At 43.2% G+C, this 15,601-nt stretch overlaps 1 protein-coding gene across 4 annotated transcripts in view; it reads left to right on the forward strand.

The window, feature by feature from the left end:
* The window catches only part of ZDHHC3 (zDHHC palmitoyltransferase 3), a 47,854-nt gene that overhangs the window by 1,766 nt on the left and 30,487 nt on the right, over positions 1–15,601 (forward strand). Inside the window, exon 1 of one of the 4 annotated variants that reach the window (XM_079947421.1) lies at positions 1,064–1,289. The exons of the other annotated variants lie outside the window; for them this stretch is intronic. The gene's annotated coding sequence lies outside the window, so the exon portion shown is untranslated. Of the gene's footprint in view, positions 1–1,063; positions 1,290–15,601 lie in introns of those variants that run through there. 4 annotated transcript variants of the gene reach the window in all.

The following is a 15,601-nucleotide window of genomic DNA, read 5'->3' on the forward strand; positions in this document are numbered from 1 at the left end:
TATGTGCTTTGAAACTTCCAAGTTAAGGATAAACAATATATTAAGGAGCTTAACAATAAAGAGTGTTTTGAAAACTCAAGGATGGTACCAATATTTTTATTGTAAACACCAAATTAAACATGTATTAACAATTTCTGAAAAAACGTCGTATTAACAATGTGTCACTTATGTGAATTGCATAGTAGTTCCTGCTTATTAAAATAATAAATAAAAAGTGTTGCCAATTCTCCTGCCCTCGGTGGCGACTAGACATTCAGTTTTGGCACCTACAACCCAGGTCCCAGAAATCATTTGGCTCCTAGCTTTTCTAACACTCAGGTCAAATATCTGCATATCTATGAAGTTCTATTTTTTTAATATTTTATTTTCATTTTAAAAACAATATTCTTATACATTCACATAATTTTCAATTTCTACACTTCTGGGATTACTTAGATCTCTGACTCCTACCCCCACCCCTGGTTTCCAATTTCCCCCAATTTTTTTGCATCTAAGTACATTTTTCCAATTCATATTATCTCCTTTTTTGCCTTAAGTCATATTACAAGTGCTATAACAATCCTCCTAACGTTTTTAAGTACGGTATACACAGCGGTCCTTAAGATATTCTGTAAACTTTTCCCGCTCTTGACTGAATTTCTTGTCCTCTTGGTGCCTGATCCTCACGGTCATCTTTGCCATTTCGGCCTAGTCCATCATCTTGGTTATGCACTCTTCTTTAGTTGGGACTTTCTATCTATGAAGTTCTCTTGAGTGATGTTGGACTGGTTATCATCTCTCAGCCTGTCTTGCGGGGATAAGGGACGGACTTATATGTGCCACCCTGAGATCCTTGTTCAAAGGGCAGGAGGAAAACATAATAAACTATGTTATTAGCCCTTTAAATTCAGCGTGCTCTCAAATGGGGAAGTGTAATGATCAACATTAAGTACCGTGGTGATGCTGGAACTGAAAAAAGCTCAGCCTGAACTTACTGGCAGAGGAATTGCATGTGTGCATACACACGTGACGAATTCTGTGGGACGAAAAGGACATTTCTATGAGACAAGAGCTCCATTCTCGACACACCCTTATTGCGTAGAGGAGTGTTGCAACATTACTCAGTCTCTGGAAAGAAGAAGCCTTCTCTTCATGTACTAAGTCTATGAAGTTACTCTCTTATTTTTGAGGACCTGGGCAAATACTTATAATGGTCGGGTCTGATTTTCCTGCTGCAGTAAATTCCAGAAGATAAAAGTTAAACACGGCATATTTTCCTGATAATCGGACAGCAACATGTTGCTTGAAGGGTAATTTTGTTAAATATATTCTGGATGGTGAGATTTTTGTGTCTTCAAGGTTTGCCTAGTAAATGAATGTGTGGACTTGATACAAGATTTCTCCTGTGTAGGTTTTTCCCTTCGTTGTTAAATTGGTGGTTGAGATGGCTGGAAGGCTTCAATAACTCAAGCAATGTTTGCAGTGCTCAGCAGTGCTTTTCTTTTATAATGCTAGGGTCAGTATTCAGATCTTGATTTGTAAACGGTTAATTGATCAGTAACCTAAATTCTAAGAGGAATGTAGAAGTTTGTCACTGTAACCAACAGTTCTTTGTTAAATGTACAGTACTATGTAGTGCAGCCTTGAATTATTTTCTGTTAGCATTCTTCAATATCCCAACAAAATGCTACTCTTTGGCCTGAACAGTTAAAACAAATAGAAAGTTTCAGGAAGCACTTTTCTTAGATTGTTTCATCTCTCGGATTAATTTGTGATTTTTTAAGCTACGTAAATTAGTTTATTGCAATGTTTTTCAGAAGGAGGCAATTGCATAAATTTGCAATAGGAGTACATTTTAAGTGGTGAAATAGGTACTTATTTTTCCATTAAGTTTAGCAATATATAGCTGTAACTTTCATTACTTGTATGAAGCTGTTTTATTCTTTGTTACAGCCTGTTCATGCTAGCTAGACTGTGGGTAGCCTTTAGTTACAGGACTTAAGATTTGCCTTTGTGTGGGATAGTAAATAACTTTATTCTGATCATCTGTTTGCTCTTTTACATGAATGTTATTTCTTATCTGAGGTTGTGATAACACATTCTTAACCTGGGAGCAACTCTCATTGCACTTGAATTTGCATTTCAGGAGATCTGCCTAGGATTGTGCTGTTAAAAACTACAGTATTCATTTTATACAGACGTTCTGTTTTGTCATTCTCCTCTTAAGGTGTATTCCTGTTTTAAGTTACCGGTAATTGGTTAATCGCATGAATGCAAAGAGAGAGAAGTGATCCAAAACAGGGATAGCAGAAGCATTGCATCTGCATAATCTGGCTCAGTGTAACTTGATCACACGCAAATTAAAGTACAGTAAAAGCATGTCTGCCCTGAATTGCGATACCATAAGTGTATCACCTTTGCAAATTCTGCTGAACTAGTAGTTCCAAAAAACGTTCAGTCGACTGGTTCTGGCAGCTCCAACAGTAAACGGTTTCATATCTTGAGCATGGATAGATTTGATGCATGTTTGGGCACAGAAGAGAAGCTATGCAGAATTTAACATATTTCGAGCCATAAATTTCCCTTGATTTGCCTATTAGAAGCAAATTTTATGTCCCAAGACATTTTGTCTAAGGTCACATGTCACTTTCCTGCAGTTCGCTTCACATCTGTTAGCCACAATAACCGTATTTGAAGGAAGTTTTATGTGCTGTAGTTAGTGGATGAGGCCACAACTGGAGAGGCCAAGCTCACTAAATCTTTTGGCCTGTCCCAGTGGCGTAGCGTGGGGGGTGCAGGGGGGGCCGGCCGCACCGGGCGCAACATCTGGGGGGGCGCGCTCGCCGCCTCCGGAGTTGCCGAAGAGCCTTGGGCGCAGGCTGTAGCAGAGCCCCATGTCTCGCGGAACCGACGAGCTGTGCGCGCGTCCGGGCTGAAGGTGTCCGGCAGGCAGCGGCTCTCAGCGCTCGCCGCGGTCCCCACGCGTCAGGGCCGCGGAGGGCGCGCCAGGCAGCCCCTCCTCACAGCCCCGCTGCCGCTGCTGCTGCAGCTGCTGGGCCATGTTGCATTTTCCTCGCCTCTCTGCCCTCCTCCTCTGGGCATGCGGCGTCGTTTGGGCGGCAGCGCCAGCAGCAACTCGCCTCAGATCACCTGACATGGACCTGCCGCCACCGCCGTGGCTACCTTACCGTAAATAACCCAGCCCAGGCAGCAGCAAGAAGAAGCTGGCAGCGGCGGCAGGTTAGGGGTTAGGGGAGCAAATTACTTGCCTTGCCCCGGGTTAGGGGGTGCAAATTACTTGCCTTGCCCCGGGTGCTGACAACCCACGCTACGCCGCTGGCCTGTCCTACTTCACAGGGATGTTGTGAGTATGCCTTGAATTCTCAGCGGGAAAAGTAGGATCTAGGATGCAAATGGAACGAACCAACATATGGGATTTAAAACAATGGAAAATAAGATTGAGAGCTCATTTTGTTCCAGGCTTTGCGTGCTGGCGAAGTTCTAAATGACCCCTATAGTATTGCACAAATACACAGATACACCAGTTTTCGTGTTGTGGCGCAGAGCTGTCCAGGGGGAAAGACCGATGTCTTGACAAACTCTCAGGCTCTTTTGGTACTTGTTCTTTGGCTGTACAATGGCTTCACAGAGCAGTTTCACAGGATAGTTACTGTGCGAAGCCACAGCGTATGAATTAATAGATTTTAGTATCTTAAGGCTAGAGTAAGCGTTAAATGAGATGAGTACGGCGAGTAAATTGCTTTTCATTTGGCTGTACACTGTGTTTGCATAGAAGTAGCTAGGCGGTATTTTGTATCCCCATTATCTTTAATTTCATTCCCTTAAAACAATTTCTGCTTGCGGGAATGTGTTTACGGCCTTTTCAGCCCAGTTACGGCAGTCGGATGAAATAGGACGTTTCTTATGATCCCTCTGGTAGTCATAAACCAGTAGATTTCTGAAGTAACACAGTTATTTCTTCTGAAGCTACAGGTGAATATTGTAGTTTTTCTGAAAGATAGTGACCAGTCCTGTGTGTGGCATGACCTAATATGCAAAGAAACACACAGGGTGAGACGTTTCATAAAAAGTAGCAGCGATGGAAATTTGCCAGGCGTGTTTTGTGACTGGTGCAGGTCCAATTCCGACCACGTGGAGATCTCTGGGTGCCAGCTTACCGACTGACCTCTCCCTCTGGCCGGCCCCTCCATCTTTCTTCAGCAGGTCAGCAGAAGAGCTTATTTACTGCATTTATATCCTGCCTTTTTCTCCCACTCCTCAGTTAATACCTAGAAAAACCCTGCGAGGTAGGTTAAAAGACTGCGACTGGAGAAACGTCACCCCCAGTTTCACGGCTGAGTGGGGATTTGAATCCTGATCTCCCAGGTCCTAGTTCGACACTCTAACACAGGGGTCAGCAACCTTTTTCAGCCGTGGGCCGGTCCACCATCCCTCAGACCATGTGGGGCCCCCGAACTATATTTTGAAAGGAAAAAAAAATGAACAAATTTCTATGCCCTGCAAATAACCCAGAGATGCATTTTAAATAAAGCAGCACATTCTACTCATGTAAAAACACACTGATTCCCGGACTGTCCGCAGGCTGGATTGAGAAGGCGATTGGACCGCATCCTGCCTCAGGTTGCCTACCTCTGCTCTAACCACTACACCACACTGGCTTCCCGGAGCACTTTTGCTGTGGTGCAGCTCTATAAATTAAGTAGGTGAACAAACACGGGGAAAGCAAAATGTCACTTAGAGAAGGATCTGAAATATTTTCCTTGAAGCTTGAGTTTGGTTTATTCTGGGTTGTTTAAATGTGTTGTAAACCACTTTTGAATTTTTTTTCTTTAAAATATAAAGCAATATAGAAATGAAAAGTATTATTATTATTATTATTATTATTATTATTATTATTATTATTATTATTAAAGGCAGTGCCTAGACATTCCGTTGTGGCAGCTGGAACCTAGGTTTAAGTTACCATTTGGTGGATTACCTTATATATCTGAATTTCTAACACTGATCAATAAACAGATTCAGTAAAAGCTACAAAGCAGTATATGATTTTTAGGGGGGGATTAGCAAAGAACTAGGGAAGGAGTGGGGAGTGCAGTTGAACAAAGATAAACAGGCAGTTGATGGTAAAGGAAGACTCAGCAACACAATGCATTTTGTACCAATGGAAATCTACATAGTCCGTTCAACTTCCAAAATGTTCCGAAACCAAAGCACAGCTTCTGATTGGCTGCAGGAAGCTCCAATCAGGGGGCCCGTCGGACGTTTGGGTTCCAAATAATGTTCGCAAACCGGAACACTCACTTCTGGGTTTGCTGCATTCGGGAGCCAAAATGTTCGACTTGCAAGGTGTTCGGGATCCAATGTGCGACTGTATGTGGACATGGTCTCAGAACACGTGATCAATATTTTGGACATTGCCTTAAATCACACAGATGTGTCAAACCTTGGTTAGCAGATTCTGCAGAAGAGTTGAGAATTCAAGGAGCCTCAGATGGCCGGTGAATAGAGGAGATTTCATTACAGGAGATAACTTATCTCTGGTCTTCTCTGCAACTCTGGACAATGAAGGCTTTATTACCTTGCTTTGCTATGACTGGTTAAGAGATACACCAGTGGCTAGATGTTATACCCTGCTGCATCTGTTTCCAATGGCAATAGTTTGGAAAACAGGGTTTTCTCTTTCTGATAAATCCAGGAGCACAGGGAGAATAGATCATCCTCCTGTGTTCTTAAACTGCTCATTTTGATCAAGTTTTTGTCTCGCCAGAGTGGTGCATCTCTGGTTATCTCCCGCTTGGACTACTGCAATGTGCTCTACGTGGGGCTACCTTTGAAACTCAACTAATCCAGAATGTGGCAGCCAGACTGGTGACTGGGAGTGGCCACTGAGACCATATAACACCAGTCCTGAAAGACCTATGTTGGCTCCCAGCACGTTTCCGAGCACAGTTCAAAGTTGGTGCTGACCTTGAAAGCCCTAAATGGCCTCGGCCCAGGATACCTGAAAGAGCGTCTCCACCCCCATCGTTCAGCCGAGACACTGAGATCCAGCTCCAAGGGCCTTCTGGCGGTTCCCTCCCTGTGAGATGTGAAGTTACAGGGAACCAGGCAGAGGGCCTTCTCGGTAGTGGCACCCGCCCTGTGGAACGCCCTTCCATCAGATGTCAAGGAAATAAAGAACTACCTGACTTTTAGAAGACATCTGAAGGCAGCCCTGTTTAGGGAAGTTTTTAATGTTTGATGTTTTATTGTGTTTTTAATATTCGGTTTGAAGCCGCCCAGAGTGGCTGGGGAAACGCAGCCAGATAGGCGGGGTATGTATGTATGTATGTATGTATGTATGTATGTATAAATCATCTTCTTCATGACAGTTGAGTTTACATATACAGTCATACCTCGGGTTACAGCCGCTTCAGGTTGCGTTTTCTTGGGTTACGCACCCACCAAAACCCACAAGTACTGGAACGGGTTACTTCCAGGTTTCGGCTGTCGCGCATGCACAGAAGCACTAAATTGCGCTTTGCGCATGCGCAGAAGCGCCGAATTGCAACCGTGCGTGCGCAGATGCGCCGCTGCGGGTTGCGAACATGCATCCCACACAGATCACGTTTCGCAACCAAGCGTCCACTGTACAGTGGTACCTCGGGTTACAGACGCTTCAGGTTACAGATGCTTCAGGTCACAGACTCCGCTAACCCAGAAATAGTACCTCGGGTTAAGAACTTGGCTTCAGGATGAGAACAGAAATCGTGCAGCGGCAGCGGGAGGCCCCATTAGCTAAAGTGGGACCTCAGGTTAAGAACAGTTTCAGGTTAAGAACGGACCTCCAGAACGAAGTAAGTTCTTAACCCGAGGTACCACTGTATTATACTGATTCTCCAACGGCACACATAGAATACATAGCAGTCTTGCCCGCATGGCAGTTTTCCTGCCACTCTGTGTGAAAAATACATAATTCCAAAACCTTTCATTTAATACTTAAACGCAACTACAGGGTGTAGGTTATTAACCTAGGAGATAACAGTTTGCATTGGTGATCCCAAGGGCTAATATTTAATTCTACCCTCCTACTCAAGAAGTACAGCTTTCCAAACCTCTTTTTAAAAAATGGGTACGTTCTACAACTTGCTGCAGCTAGGGATTATTCTGTTACTGCCTTGTGTGCTTCTAGGACATGACTGAATCATTTACAGGCATATCAGAGGCATCATGAGTCTTGTTTTCTGATGCTTTTTGCGTTGTTGTGTGTAAATGCGTCTTTTGAAGTAATACAACTCAAACCCTGTCCTATAAAAATGCTGCACTCATGCATCTAGCTGCGCAACTGTCTGAATGTGCCTGAAATACCAGAATCATTGTGGTACAAGAGACCTTAGCATTAAGCTGTATGTTATACAGTGCAGAAACCAATGTATTTGGGTGGCAGGGTTTTGTTTTGTTTTTTAAAGAAAATTGGTCCTCACCTTTATCCTGTTAATCTCTCCACTTCCTTTAAAGTTTTATTTGTGGAAATGAGTAGAAGTAGTACTTGTGCAGTGGAAATCAGTTTTCTACAGCTTGTCACATCATAGCCATATTTCCTGCCCCCAGTCTGTAGATTAGACAATTAAACTTGGAGGCTGAATAGAATAACGCTTGACTCTGAAGCCCATAGATTTAAAAATCTTTTTTTTCCTTAAGGGTTGTTACTTTTAAATATAGTGCTTCTGTTTGCATGCTTCCTTCAGAAATACTGTATACGTGTTTTATTTTTTACTTTTTACCCCAAGCTTGTTGCTACATAACAACAATCACGAAGTTATATTCTGCCTCTGTAGAGTATTGGCTTGAGAGGAGATTTATACAGTGGTACCTCGGGTTAACAGGGACGCGGGTGGTGGTGTGGGTAAAACCTCAGCGCCTAGGACTTGCCGATCGTATGGTCGGCGGTTCGAATCCCCGCGACGGGGTGAGCTCCCGTCGTTCGGTCCCAGCGCCTGCCAACCTAGCACTCTTAAGTGCAAGTAGATAAATAGGGACCGCTTTATAGCGGGAAGGTAAACGGCGTTTCCGTGTGCTGCGCTGGTGCTGGCTCACCAGAGCAGCTTCATCATGCTAGCCACGTGACCCGGAAGTGTCTTCGGACGGCGTCGGCTCACGGCCTCTAGAGCGAGATGAGCACGCAACCCCAGAGTCGGACATGACTGGCCCGTACGGGCAGGGGTACCTTTACCTTTACCTCAGGTTAAGTACTTAATTCGTTCCAGAGGTCCATACTTAACCTGAAACTGTTCTTAACCTGAAGCACCACTTTAGCTAATGGGGCCTCCTGCTGCCGCCGCGTCGTCGGAACACGATTTCTGTTCTCATCCTGAAGCAAAGTTCTTAAGCTGAAGCACTATTTCTGGGTTAGTGGAGTCGGTAACCTGAAGCGTATGTAACCTGAAACGTATGTAACCCGAGGTACCACTGTATGCACAAATGTTGGCTCTAGTCTGTCTGATTTATGAAGATAATCAGATCTGTTCAGATAGCACAGCAGTATTCATGTGGGCGAATAGAAAAAAATAAACTGTAGCATCTTCCTTGTGTGAGTTTTCTCAGGCAACAAGTGTTCCATCAAATGCATGATTATAGAAGTATTTATGTCACAGACATAAATTATGACTATTGATTGTGTTTATTATAGGTGGTGTCTTAGACTCTCATTACTTTTTAAGTACTTTTGATTTGCCTTTTGTAAATATTCTGGAGTGGTTTAATGTTACTTCCAAGACTACGCACATGTTGATTGTATAGATTATTTGAATGTCTGAGACCAGTTTTCTGGATTCTATAGTAGTCTGACTTAATCTACTCCCTTCGCTTAAAAAATAATTAAAGTCAAGGGGACAAAATAGAATGCTCCAGGGTTTCCCAAACTTGGGTCTCCAGATGTTTTTGGACTATAGTTCCTATCAACCTTGACCACTGTTCCTGGATGATGGGAGTTGTAGTCCAACAACAGCTGGAGACCCAAACTCTGCTAGCTTCTGCATACTTAACTGGAAGTAATTCCACTTGAATAAAGGGAGTAAATATGTATACAATCTGCTGTAAGCCATGCAGCCAGTCCAGGGTTTAAACCTGAGTGATGCTAGAATCTAGTGCAATATGCAACCACTGTCACTCTGTTTGGAAACAGGGGCCACACTGTCAAATTCAATCATAATGGAAATGGAAGCTTTCCTAGAAAGTCCAACAGGGTAACATTGAATTTCTAAAGGAGTCATTTGTAAAAAAATATATATCGGAGGATTAGTTTAAAGCAAGTTGAAGTCAGGATGATTGAATATCCTCAGGACATTTGGAAGAAACCAGTATTATAAAAGCTCAGATAAAATGAGCGAGCAGAGTGTGGACTGAGCGAAATCGCAGTCATTTTATTGCATGATTTAAATCACCAACCGAAGGTTTGTCTTTGGCTGAAGCTTGCAGTTGGGTTGGAGAAACTTGAGCCTGAGTTTTGAAGCCATGCTAAACCAAACCTTGGCTTAGCTGGGTGCTGAACAGGGACAAAAAGGATCGAGGAAGAGTATGCACGCTCCTCCTCTGGAGACCACATATCCCAGTAAGCTTGACTTCTCGTTTTTTGCCAATAAGACCAGCGGCTATTAGCCATAAATGGAACATGTTTCTGAATACAGTGGTACCTTGGTACTCAAATCGCTTGGTTCCCAAACACTGAAAACCCGGGAGTAAGTGTTCCGGTTTTTGAATGTTTTTCGGAAGCTGAACATTCGATGCGGCTGTCAGCTATTGTTCCCGGGGCACTTGCACCAATCATAAGCTGCGCCTTGGTTTTTGAACATTTTGGAAGTCAAACGGACTTCCGGAACAGATTAAGTTTGGCACTTTTGTTTTTGCTATTTATTTTGCATTTTTGTTTTTGGGGTTTTTCCGGTTAATTTGTTTTTGTGCCTGTGTGGAACCCAGTTCAGCTACTGATTGATTGATTGATTGAATGATTGATTGTGTGGCTGTGGAAATGGATAAAAGCCCCCCCCCCCATCCAAACAATGACTATCATCAGTGCAGGTAAGGGGGGGGAAAGAATTTTAATTTATTTAATTTTAATAGTGTCTTATTTATTTTATAGTACAGTGCATTGATTATTGCTTTCATTTTATGGATCAGTGGTCTCGTTAGATAGTAAAATTCATGTTAAATTGCTGTTTTAGGGGTGGTTTTTAAAAGTCTGGAACGTGTTAATCCATTTTGCATTACTTTCTACGGGAAAGTACGCTTTGGTTTTGGAACGGACTTCAGGAACGGATTAAGTTTGAGAACCAAGGTTCCACTATACTAGTTGTTGGAGCTTGAATACAAAGGAAAGTTGTCTATCCTCTGACTGGCCACTGTGAGAAACTTGATGCTAGACTAGATGTTCTGATACAGTAGGATTGCTGTTATGCCTAAAAAAAAGCACATACATTTGAGCTATTGGCACCGTTCACAAACTCTTGGTAGATCACAGAGTTTGGGGCGTTTCTTAAATGTAAATGAAGGCACCTGCCTCGACTTGAGGTATATTTATGGGGAAGTTTGCTCTGCTGGGCTCTCTCTCTCTCTCTCTCAAGTGGTTGGAATAATTAGTTGTACCAACAAGTAATGAGCTGCTGCTACCCTTGCATCTCATTTTATGGTGGTTTCCCATTCCGTTTTGCACAATTCGGAGGTGTAGGGAGTATCCTGGCAGCCTCATGGTTCACCTGCCAGCCGTAGGCACCTGGAAATCCCACAAAGACATGCAGGCTGGCAAAAGAGAGATGAAATCTGTATTAGCCATGTTAGAAGCAAAGCCCTTTCCTCTGCAGCCGGCCCAGAAATGGAGCAGATTTGCAGAATATTGCTCTGTTGCTCCGCCACTAATCCACTTAGTAGAAGACTTTTTCATGTTGACTGTAGAGGAGGAAGATCGGCTCCCTTTCTCCATATTCAGCATGGAAACACAGGCTGCTAACACCTTGGTAGGCTAGAGAAATCTTCTTTTGGCTTATTCGCAAGGTTTGATTTTGGCTTATTCACAAGGTTATGCTCCAGTTTTCCCAGTTGGTTTTCCCAGTAGTGATGTATGGAAGTGAGAGCTGGACCATAAAGAAGGCTGATGGCCGAAGAATTGATGCTTTTGAATTATGGTGCTGGAGGAGACTCTTGAGAGTCCCATGGACTGCAAGAAGATCAAACCTATCCATTCTTAAGGAAATCAGCCCTGAGTGCTCACTGGAAGGACAGATCCTGAAGCTGAGGCTCCAATACTTTGGCCACCTCATGAGAAGAGAAGACTCCCTGGAAAAGACCCTGATGTTGGGAAAGATGGAGGGCACAAGGAGAAGGGGGCGACAGAGGACGAGATGGTGGGGCAGTGTTCTCGAAGCTACCAACATGAGTTTGACCAAACTGCGGGAGGCAGTGGAAGACAGGAGTGCCTGGTGTGCTCTGGTCCATGGGGTCATGAAGAGTCGGACACGACTAAACGACTAAACAACAAATGCTCCAGTGGCGCCCTCAGGACCTAGAGTCCTAGAGGATAAAGCTTTTTACCAAAACACTTGCCCAGGAGAGTAGGATTCAATATGCAATATAGGAGCAACAAAGCCAAAGACAAGCACAGAGAATTACTTTAGTTCCCAGATATTATCGGAAGGAGGACCCAAGGCATTATGGATAACAGCAACATCTGACCAAAGATAGACATAATATTTTACAAGGACAGGGAGAAACAGCAAGGACAGAATAATTGCCACACACAAGAACAACAAAGAGAGAGTTTGAATACTTCACCTCTAGGATTATAAATCATTTAAGTTGTTAATGTGAATGGAAGTCGTTAAAATTGCAGCTGTGGTATAAGGGTTTGTGATTCTGACTGGAAGTGTAATGGAAATTTGTAAGATTTTGGAACGCAGAAATAGAGTAAATCACGAAACCATCAATTCTACCACCTAAATTGTATAATTTGGTTTTTGAGTGATTGGTATTGTTAATGGTAGTATAATTTGGCATTGTTGTAATGAGGCTTTTATTGCATTATTGTAATTGAAAACGAATAAAAAATATTTTTTTAAAAACAGAAAACAAAACGTGATCAGGAAACAATCTAATATTTCACCAAGGAGCGAAAGACTAATGTTGTTTCTAGCAACTGGAAGTTCAAGAGGGAGGCTTAATTCATAGAGGTCTTTCTACAGATCATTCATCTTCGATGTGAGTCACCAGTGTTGTAGGCAGTATAAAGCTGGGGGAGAAGAGAGGTGGAGAAGTAAACTTTCGTTCTTCTACATAGTGTATGCGCAAGGTTTTGTGTCAGTGTCACGTGGATAGGTTCTATTCATTTGTTGGTTTTTGTTGAAGAGGGAGGCGTTATACCAGGGGTCAGGAACCTAAGGCCCGTGGGCTGGAAGCGCCCCATGGAGGTCGTTTGACTGACCACGAGCCACCCCTGAACCGAGTTTCCCGCTTGTGCACAGCGTGAAACCGGCGCAGCGCAGCACGGGGATTCGCTTCTGCAGCGCCGAAAATCGCATCTGTGCATGCACAGACACTGAAAATCACACCTGCGCAAACGCAAGACGCCGGAAAACATGCACGCGCAATCTGGTCCATGGTGGGATCTCCACGGGACTAATCCGGCCCAGGCATAATAAAGCCTGCTTTATACAGTCGTACCTTGGAAGTCGAATGGAATCCGTTCCGGAAGTCGGTTTGACTTCCAAAACGTTTGGAAACCAAAGTGCTGCTTCTGATTGGCTGCAGGAAGCTCCTGCAGCCAATCAGAAGCCGCAGAAGCTGCGTTGGGTGTTTGGCTTCCAAAAGAAGGTTCGCAAACCGGAACACTTCTGGGTTTGCAGCATTTGGGAGCCAAAATGTACGAGTTCCAAGGCATTCGGGATCCAAGGTACGACTGTATATTCTTACTGCCTAAGTTACACCTCCTGGCAGTGAAGGCATACTAGGGATTGCTTACTCACAAGCAGGCATCTTACGCATTGACCCAGATGTCCCATCAAGCGGATGCTCAGCACGCAAGACGTATTTTTGACATGTTTGATGTCTGGGTTGTCCTCTGAGGACTCAGCATCTGATCCCAGGTCAAGGCTACATATGGCATCCAATATGAATTCAAGTACAGTGGTACCTTGGTTCTCAAATGCCTTGGTACTCAAACAACCTGGAACCCAAACACTGCAAACCGGTTTGCAAACTTTTTTCAGAAGCTGAACATGCTCCGTTTTGAGTGTCATACTGAGGTCTGTCTGTTTTTGTTATTTATTTTGTATTTTTGTTTTTGCGGCTCTTTTCGTTTTGTTTTTGGGAATGTGTGGAACCCAGTTCAGCTACTGATGGATGGATTGTGTGACTGCAGTACATTGTTTATTGCTTTCATTTTATGGATCCATGGTCTCATTAGATAGCAAAATTCATGTTAAATTCATGCTTTAGGGGTTGTTTTTAAAAGACTGAGACGGATTAATCCGTTTTGCATTACTTTCTATGGGAAAGTGCACCTTGGTTTTGGAACGCTTTGCTTTTGGAACGGACTTCCGCAAGGGATTAAGTTTGAGAACCAAGGTACCACTGTACCATATACGTGAGCACAGTTTATACCAAGCACCCTGTTCTGGGCTGCTACGCATTTTACAGAAAAAACTAGTCCCTGTATTTATGCCATAGATTTTCTGCAATTTGTTTTGAGTTTTTTTGAAGGATCTGAACAATTTTGTACGTGGGAGTTGTGTTCGCTCGAGGCCTCTTGAGTAAATTTATTTTCAGACAAAATGTTCTTTAAATTTTACAGAAAAGACACGATCATTTCGTAGTGGAGGTATAGGAATCCCATCTTTTTCTGTGCCATATGAGGCAGTTCTTAATTCCAAGCAGATTATTATTTTATATTGTACATAAAAAAATTAAATACTGAACGTATAAAAAGCCATTTAAAAATAAAATAAAAGGCCAACTAGCACAGAGGGGGAAAACAGTGTACATGAAAATGGGGAGCTTATGTCTCTTAACACAGCATTGATCTTGGAGTCAGTAAAAGCAAATTTCAACTAGCCGTTCTTAAAAAGCAGATGGAAGGGCCACCCTGTGTGTTTTCGCAGCAGAAAAATAAAACAGATTTTCCTATAGACAAGCTGACGTTTACCCACTGAGTCTGTTCTAAAATGAAGCGAAGAAACAGGACACTGTTAATTAAGCTATAAATATCTAGACTGCTTGGGGAGGGCTCAAGCTACAAAGCAGTGATTGGGAAAGTAGGTGAGCATCTTTGGGAATATGAAAAATCAAAGAGGAGGAGACTTCTGCATCTTCAGGGCTTGAGCTGGCAATGGGGTTGGCCCTGATACCTTGGAGTTGTTGTTGTTTAGTCCAGTTGTTGTTGTTGTTTAGACCAGAGCACGCCAAGCACTCCTGTCTTCCACTGCCTCCCACAGTTTGGTCAGACTCATGCTGGTAGCTTCGAGAACACTGCCCCACCATCTCGTCCTCTGTCGTCCCCTTCTCCTTGTGCCCTCCATCTTTCCCAACATCAGGTCTTTTCCAGGGAGTCTTCTCTTCTCATGAGGTGGCCAAAGTATTGGAACCTCAGCTTCAGGATCTGTCCTTCCAGTCAGCATTCAGGGCTGATTTCCTTCAGAATGGATGTGTTTGATCTTCTTGCAGTCCATGGAACTCTCAAGAGTCTCCTCCAACACCATAATTCAAAAGCATCCATTCTTCTGCGATCGGCCTTCTTTATGGTCCAGCTCTCACTTCCATGCATCACTACTGGGAAAACCATACCTTTAATGATACCTTGGAGAGCTGCCACTAACTAGGAGTAGACAATATTGGGTTGGGTGGTAGAGCAGTAGTTTAATCTAAGGTGCTTTTGTGCGTTCATTCTTGAGGATGGAACTAAGTAGGGGTCAAGTTACTTGTTACATTAGCTGCATGGTTAGTAGCCACATCAGGAGGTTTAAATTTTTTAAAACCTAGATGTGTCGATTTCCCAATTTTCATTGGCCCTGTAGCACACCAGGTCCCTTCCCAGCCACGATCCCAACTAAAATCACTTCCTCCTTTCCCACTGCAGTTAATCTTTTTAAAAAAATCTCTTAACAGTATAGCCAACTGAAGACTTATTCTGTGGCACTGCATATCAGACGATGGGTTCTGTGATTTTCCTATACCTGGCTTTCTGGGAAAAGGAAGTGACTACAATAGAAAGGAAGGCAGCACCCAAAATAGCAAAAACCCTAATTAAATAAAACAAGAGAGAGAGAGAGAGAGAGAGAGAGAGAGAGAGAGGGGGAGGGAGAGGGATTACCCTCTGTTGGGTATTAAAGGAGAGTTTATTGATATATTTGCTATGTTAACAAATACCCTTTGCAAGCACCTGTACCTATTTGTGAACTTTTTAGTCTTGGCTGAATCACCAAATTCGGCTATGCATAGATTCTGGATCCTTGAAAGCATGCAGTCAGTCTCAGAAAGTTTAAGCATGCATGCTACTGGCAAAACTGACTTATTTATAAGCAAATTGGCTTTAGCTTCAAGCCGGCCAAATATTTGGGCATCTGTGCGCGTGCACCTATGT

This window comes from Podarcis cretensis, assembly GCF_951804945.1.
Source record: "Podarcis cretensis genome assembly, chromosome: 12".
NCBI lineage: Eukaryota > Metazoa > Chordata > Lepidosauria > Squamata > Lacertidae > Podarcis > Podarcis cretensis.